This window comes from Pan paniscus, chromosome 22 (assembly GCF_029289425.2).
Source record: "Pan paniscus chromosome 22, NHGRI_mPanPan1-v2.0_pri, whole genome shotgun sequence".
Taxonomy (NCBI): Eukaryota; Metazoa; Chordata; class Mammalia; order Primates; family Hominidae; genus Pan; species Pan paniscus.
Genome location: NC_073271.2, coordinates 1,258,468 through 1,264,571, shown reverse-complemented (window position 1 = coordinate 1,264,571; position 6,104 = coordinate 1,258,468). Strand labels below are relative to the sequence as shown.

The 6,104-nt window shown below is 49.2% G+C and overlaps 1 pseudogene; it reads right to left on the bottom strand.

Annotated features, from left to right (window-relative positions):
- Positions 1-334: 334 nt before the first annotated feature.
- Positions 335-5,416, bottom strand: LOC134729712 (cell division cycle protein 27 homolog; annotated as a pseudogene).
- Between the last annotated feature and the right edge of the window lie 688 nt (positions 5,417-6,104).

The window sequence follows — 6,104 nt, the reverse complement described above, 5'->3', positions numbered from 1 at the left end:
AGCCTGCCCAAGACCCCGCCTCCGGGGAGACTCTTGGGAGCCCGGCCTTCATCGGCTAAAGTCCAAAGGGATGGTGACTTCCACCCACAAGGTCCCCACTGAACGGCGAAGATGTGGAGCGTAGGTCAGAGAGGGGACCAGGAGGGGAGACGTCCTGACCGGCGATGAGTTCCCTAGGCTCTGGCCACCCCACCCACGCCCCACGTCCCACGTCGCGGGCACCCGCGGGACACCGCCGCTTGATCCCCTCCTCTGTCCACAGCCGGCCCCACCCCACCACGCAACCCACGCACACACGCTGGAGGTTCCAAAAGCACACGGTGTGAATAGAGCCTGACGGAGCGAGAGCCCATTTCACGAGGTGGGAGGGGTGGGGGTGGGGTGGGTTGGGGGTTGTGGGGTCTGTGGAGAGCCCGATTCTCCCTCTTGGGTGGCTACAGGCTAGAAATGAATATCGCTTCTTGGGCGGAGGGGCTTCCTTAGGCCATCACCGCTTGCGGGACTACCTCTCAAACCCTCCCTTGAGGCCACAAAATAGATTCCACCCCACCCATCGACGTTTCCCCCCAGGTGCTGGATGTATCCTGTCAAGAGACCTGAGCCTGACACCATCGAATTAAACACCTTTACTGGCTTGGTGGGTTTGTTTGTTTCTGAGATGGAGTCTTGCTCTGTCCCCCAGGCTGGAGTGCAGCGGCGTGATCTCAGCTCACTGGAACCTCTGCCTCCTGGGTTCAAGTGATTCTCCTGTCTCAGCGCCACCATGGCCGGCTCATTTTTTTTTTTTTTTTTTTTTTTTTTTTTTTTTTTTTTTTAGTAGACACGGGGTTTCACCCTCTTTCATTGGTTTTCACTGGAGATTCCAGATTCGAGCCACACCTCATTCTGTGCCACAGAGAGACTTCTTCTTCTTCTTCTTCTTTTTTTTTTTTTAAGTGCAACGCAACGTGTCTGCCTTATTTGAGTGGCTTCCTATATCATTATAATTGTGTTATAGATGAAGAAAAGGTATTAAACACTGTGCTAATGATAGCGAAAGTGAAGACAAAAGAAAGGCTATCCATTTTGTGGTTAGAATAAAGTTGCTCAGTATTTAGAGCTACCTAAATACGTCAGCATTTACACTCTTCCTAGTCAAAGCTGGCCGATCTGAATAATCCTCCTTTAAACACAATTTTTGATAGGGTTAAGATTTTTTTAAGAATGCGACTCCTGCAAAAGAGCTGAACAGACAATACACATTTAAAAACATCACAACACAAGGATCAACCAGACTTGGGAAAAAAATCGAAAACGACACAAGTCTTATGAAGAACTGAGTTCTTAAAATAGGACGGAGAACATAGCCATCGGAAGAGAAGGCAGTATTGGCAAGTTGATTGTTGCGTTGGTCAGCAGTAGCTGGCACTATCTTTTTGGCCATCTTTCGGGCCATGTAACTACTACAGCAAAATGAGATATGATCCATTCAACAACATATTCGCAAATCAAAAAATGTTTCCGTAATATAATGCTTCAGATTTAGAAGCAAATCAAATGATAGAACTCCACTGCTGTAATAAGTCACCCCAAAGACCACCGTATCTGACAGAATAACTACCACAGGGTTATGACTTCAGAATTATACTTTCTCTTGATATTTACTTATGTATGTATTTATTTTTTTAATGTATTTCTCTTGAGACGGCGTCTCGCTCTGTCGCCCAGGCTGGAGTGCAATGGTGTGATCTCGGCTCACTGCAACCGCCACCTCTCCGGGTTCAAGCGATTCTCCTGCCTCAGCCTCCCGAGTAGCTGGGACTACAGGTGCCCACCACCACGCCCAGCTAATCTTCATACTTTTAATAGAGACGGGGTTTCACCGTGTTGGCCCGGATGGTCTCGATCTCTTGACCTCGTGACCCGCCCGCCTCGGCCTCCCAAAGTGCTGGGATGACAGGCGTGAGCCACTGCGCCCGGCCTTCTCTTGACGTTTAAACTATGAAGTCAGTCCAGAAAAATGCAATAAATGTCAACGGTGAGTATGCTGTTGAGGCAGAGGTAGGACCACACTTTTTCATGTCTTATTCAGTTGATCACAATAGGACCTAGGTAGTAATTTCCTATGTGCCCACTTATACACGAGTACAAAAGAGTAAAACAGAGAGACCGCTACATTAAAGGGCACGTGAAGTTCTTCATAGTAACTCCGTAAACTGGAACACTGTCAAAAAGCAGCAGCTCGTGAGTTGTTTCCATCTATTTTTCTATTCTCCAATAAGTGAACTATGCTATTCCTTTCCAATCTCCCAAGCGCTCCTTGTCCCCATCACCACTTCGGTGCTCGAAGAAAAAGTCACAAATCCAGTCACACAACTAAAGAAACACATACACGAACCAAAGACAACTACAGCGTCTGCAAAAGTTTGCTAGAAGACTGAAACTGTTGAGTATAAGGATCTGGTATTCTATGATCATGAGTTCATTTCAGAGTTTGTTCAAGACATACGTTTCATAAGGAAACATCTTAGTTAGAAGTTATTCAGCACTATGTACCATCCCTAAGTATTTTTAACCAAATTCGTGACAATAAAGAGCTATCTAACCAGAAAAACTAGCGAGTACCGGCGCCATCCATAGGGCTTTGTCTTTACACTTCATTACCACTTACCATGCCTTACAATGTCTGGGATTGACCCTGATAGCATTTCGAAAACAAGCTGATGCTTTGTCCAGTTCTTCAGTGAAGACAAGCTCACGCCCTAATGCACTATAGGCATAAGCATCATTTGGATCCACTTCGAGAGTTCTCTGGAAGAATTGAATCGCAATATCGTGTTCCCGTTGCAGACCGAAACAGTTCCCTGCAGCACACCAGGCCTCTGGCTGGCGAAGTTTTATCCCTGTCTGTGAAGTCTTTGGACAGAACTGAAAGAGCAACATCTTTCGGAGGATGCCAAAGTGTTGTAGAGTAGATCTCCATGCCTTCGACTCTGTAATTCTCAATCCTTCTAACCTCTGAGAATTTTCTTTCAGCTTGTGTGGACTCTGAAAGTTTACAATAGGCCCTTCCAATTTGGCACAGTACCCAACCGGTATTGCGGTGGTGAGAAGCTAGATGGCTCAAGATACTGACAGCTTCTTTGCCGTGGTGAGAACACAAAGCTAAATAACCTTTCCCCCTTTCACGAGGAAGGCTCATCAAGCCTTCCGCTGCTGCTTTTTGTAGATTAAAAGCCTGAATCTGAGGCGCGATTGCGGCTATTTTCCCTTCTGGAGTGACGGAAGAGTCCAATGTTGTCACTTCCATGGCTATCACTTATGTTCGGTGGAGTTATTCCTCCTTTATTAGCTTTACTTTTTGTTTTTCTGTTTGGGATTTTAGGTGGAAACTTCCCTTTTAATTTTCTCCTATTCTCCTCGGTTGTGGAGCTGTCACTAGTCAAGAGTCGTGAATTTCTTCGAGGCGGTGCGTTTGGGGGAGATGCCATAGTGGGGCTCAATACCTGAGGTGTTGCCCTTGTCGGCGCACCAGAACTTTGTGTTTTTGCGAGAATTGGGGTTACCTTTCGGCTCTTTCCCCTCTGCGAGAAGACAGACTGTGTTCCGGTTTGGCCGATTCCGGCAACAGACTTTTTTGAAGGGGCTCCGGTGGATGGCACGTCAATGACAGAAGGTGTCTAATACCAGTGCAGTTTTGTCCATAGGATCCGTCTCCGGGACTTGGGGCTTCTAATGGCAAAATGCCAACACTTGGGGCTCATGGACTAACTGCTGCTGGTCCTCCTAATACACTTCGACCAGTTTTTGGTTTATGTTGAACCTGTTTAGATCATATGGAAGTTCCTGTTCCCAGTGGGACAGTATCAGGTGAAAGGACGGCTGAATCGATAGAAGACACTGGGGAGTCTGTATTCAAGGAGTACTTTGAATTGGAAGATTCTCAATTCAATCCGTTTAATTCAACGGTGTCCTGGGGTGTTTCCGTAAGAACGGTCTCAGGCTGTCTGTGACATAAGCTAGGACGAGGTCCCAGTGTTTTGGCACAACACTTGGACAGGCAGTTGCTAAAGCTCTCTAGAGATGTGAATCAAAATGTTTGGTCAGGATCTGGCTTTTCCCCCCTATTTCACATCATGATTCAAAGGGACACCAGAGGAAAGGATTTCAACGGAGGCTCTTTTGGTCACATTCTGACCCTTTGGTAAGCCGATCTGTCTTGCAATATACATGTCCCAACGATGGAAGGGGAAAGCGAGCTGAATCAGCAAACTCAGGAACAATAATATCATCATGGCTTCTCTGCTTAGGAAACACTCCACCCGATAAGATTTGATCCCCTTCTGCAAGCTTGCTGAGATCAACACAACATTTCGCAAGCAGGTATTTGCATTGCGGTGTAGTACCACTGTGTCCTTTCAAGAGTCTATATGTTTTATAGGCCTTTCCTGAGCGGTAAGAAGAGGTTGCCAGTAAAAACAAGGCTTCTTCTGAGTGTACTTCTGCATAGAGGCGTTCTGCGAGGAAAACCGCACCTCGGTAGGCATAGTGGCTTAGTGCTTGCCATATAGCAGCCTGGACGGGTCCCTGCAGCACCGCCATCCTCGAGGCTCAGGCCCACTTTCTGCAGTGCCTCAGGCACCGCCCCCCCCCCACCCCCCCCACCCCCATAGCGGCTCCGGCCCGGCCAGCCCCGGCTCATTTAAAGTCACCAGCGACCGTTACCGACCGTTACCGTGGGATGGGGGAGTCCGAGCCAGAATGACTTCTTTATCCTGCCGACTCTGGAAAGCCCGGCCCCTTGTGATCCATTGCAAACCGAGAGTCACCTCGTGTTTAGAACACGGATCCACTCCCAAGTTCAGTGGGGGGATGTGAGGGATGTGGCAGGTAGGACGAAGGACTCTCTTCCTTCTGATTCGGTCTGCACAGTGGGGCCTAGGGCTGGAGCTCTCTCTGTGCGGACCGCTGACTCCCTCTACCTTGGGTTCCATCGGCCCCACCCTGGAACGCGGGCCTTGGCAGATTCTGGCCCTTCCTGGCCCTTCAGTCGCTGTCAGAAACCCCATCTCGTGCTCGGATGCCCCGAGTGACTGTGGCTCGCACCTCTCCGGAAACATGGGAAATCTCTCCTCTACGCGCGGCCACCTGAAACCACAGGAGCTCGGGACACACGTGCTTTCGGGAGAGAATGCTGAGAGTCTCTTGCCGACTCTCTCTTGACTTGAGTTCTTCGTGGGTGCGTGGTTAAGACGCAGTGAGACCAGATGTATTAACTCAGGCCGGGTGCTGGTGGCTCGCGCCTGTAACCCCAGCACTTTGGGAGGCCGAGGCCGTAGGATCCCTCGAGGAATCGCCTAACCCTGGGGAGGTTGAGGCTGCAGTGAGTGAGCCATAATTGTGTCACTGCGCTCCAGTCTGGGCGAAAGACAGAATGAGGCCCTGCCACAGGCAGGCAGGCAGGCAGGCAGGCAGGCAGGCAGGCGGGCGGGCAGGCAGGCAGGCAGGCAGGCAGAAAGACAACAGCTGTATTATGTTCTTGTCAGGGTAGGAAGCAAAAATAACAGAATACAGCCCTTATTTTTTTTTTCCCCTTCGGACGGAGTTTCACTCTTGGTGCCCACGCTGGAGTGCAGTGGCACCATCTCGGCTCACCGCAACCTCCACCTCTCGCGTTCAAACGATTCTCCTGCCTCAGCCTCCTGAGTAGCTGGGATTACAGGCAGGGGCCACCACACCCGGCTGATTTTGTATTGTTAGTAGAGACGGCATTTCTCCATGTGGGTCAGGCTGGTCTCGAACTGGCGACCCCAGTGGATCTGCCCGCCTCGGCCTCCCAAAGTGCTGGGGTGACAGGCGTGAGCCATCGTCACCGGCCGGCTACGTTTTTTGTTTTTTGTTTTTTTTTTTAATTATTTTACTTTTTTTTAGTTTTCAATTTTAATCTATTTATTTACTTATTTACATTTATTTATTTATTTATGTATTTACTTATTTATTTATTTTCGAGACAGACTCTCGCTCTGTTGCCCAGACTGGAGTGCAGCGGCGCGATTTCGGCTCACTGCAAGCTCTGCCTCCCGGGTTCACGCCATTCTCCTGCCTCAGCCTCCCAAGTAGCCGGG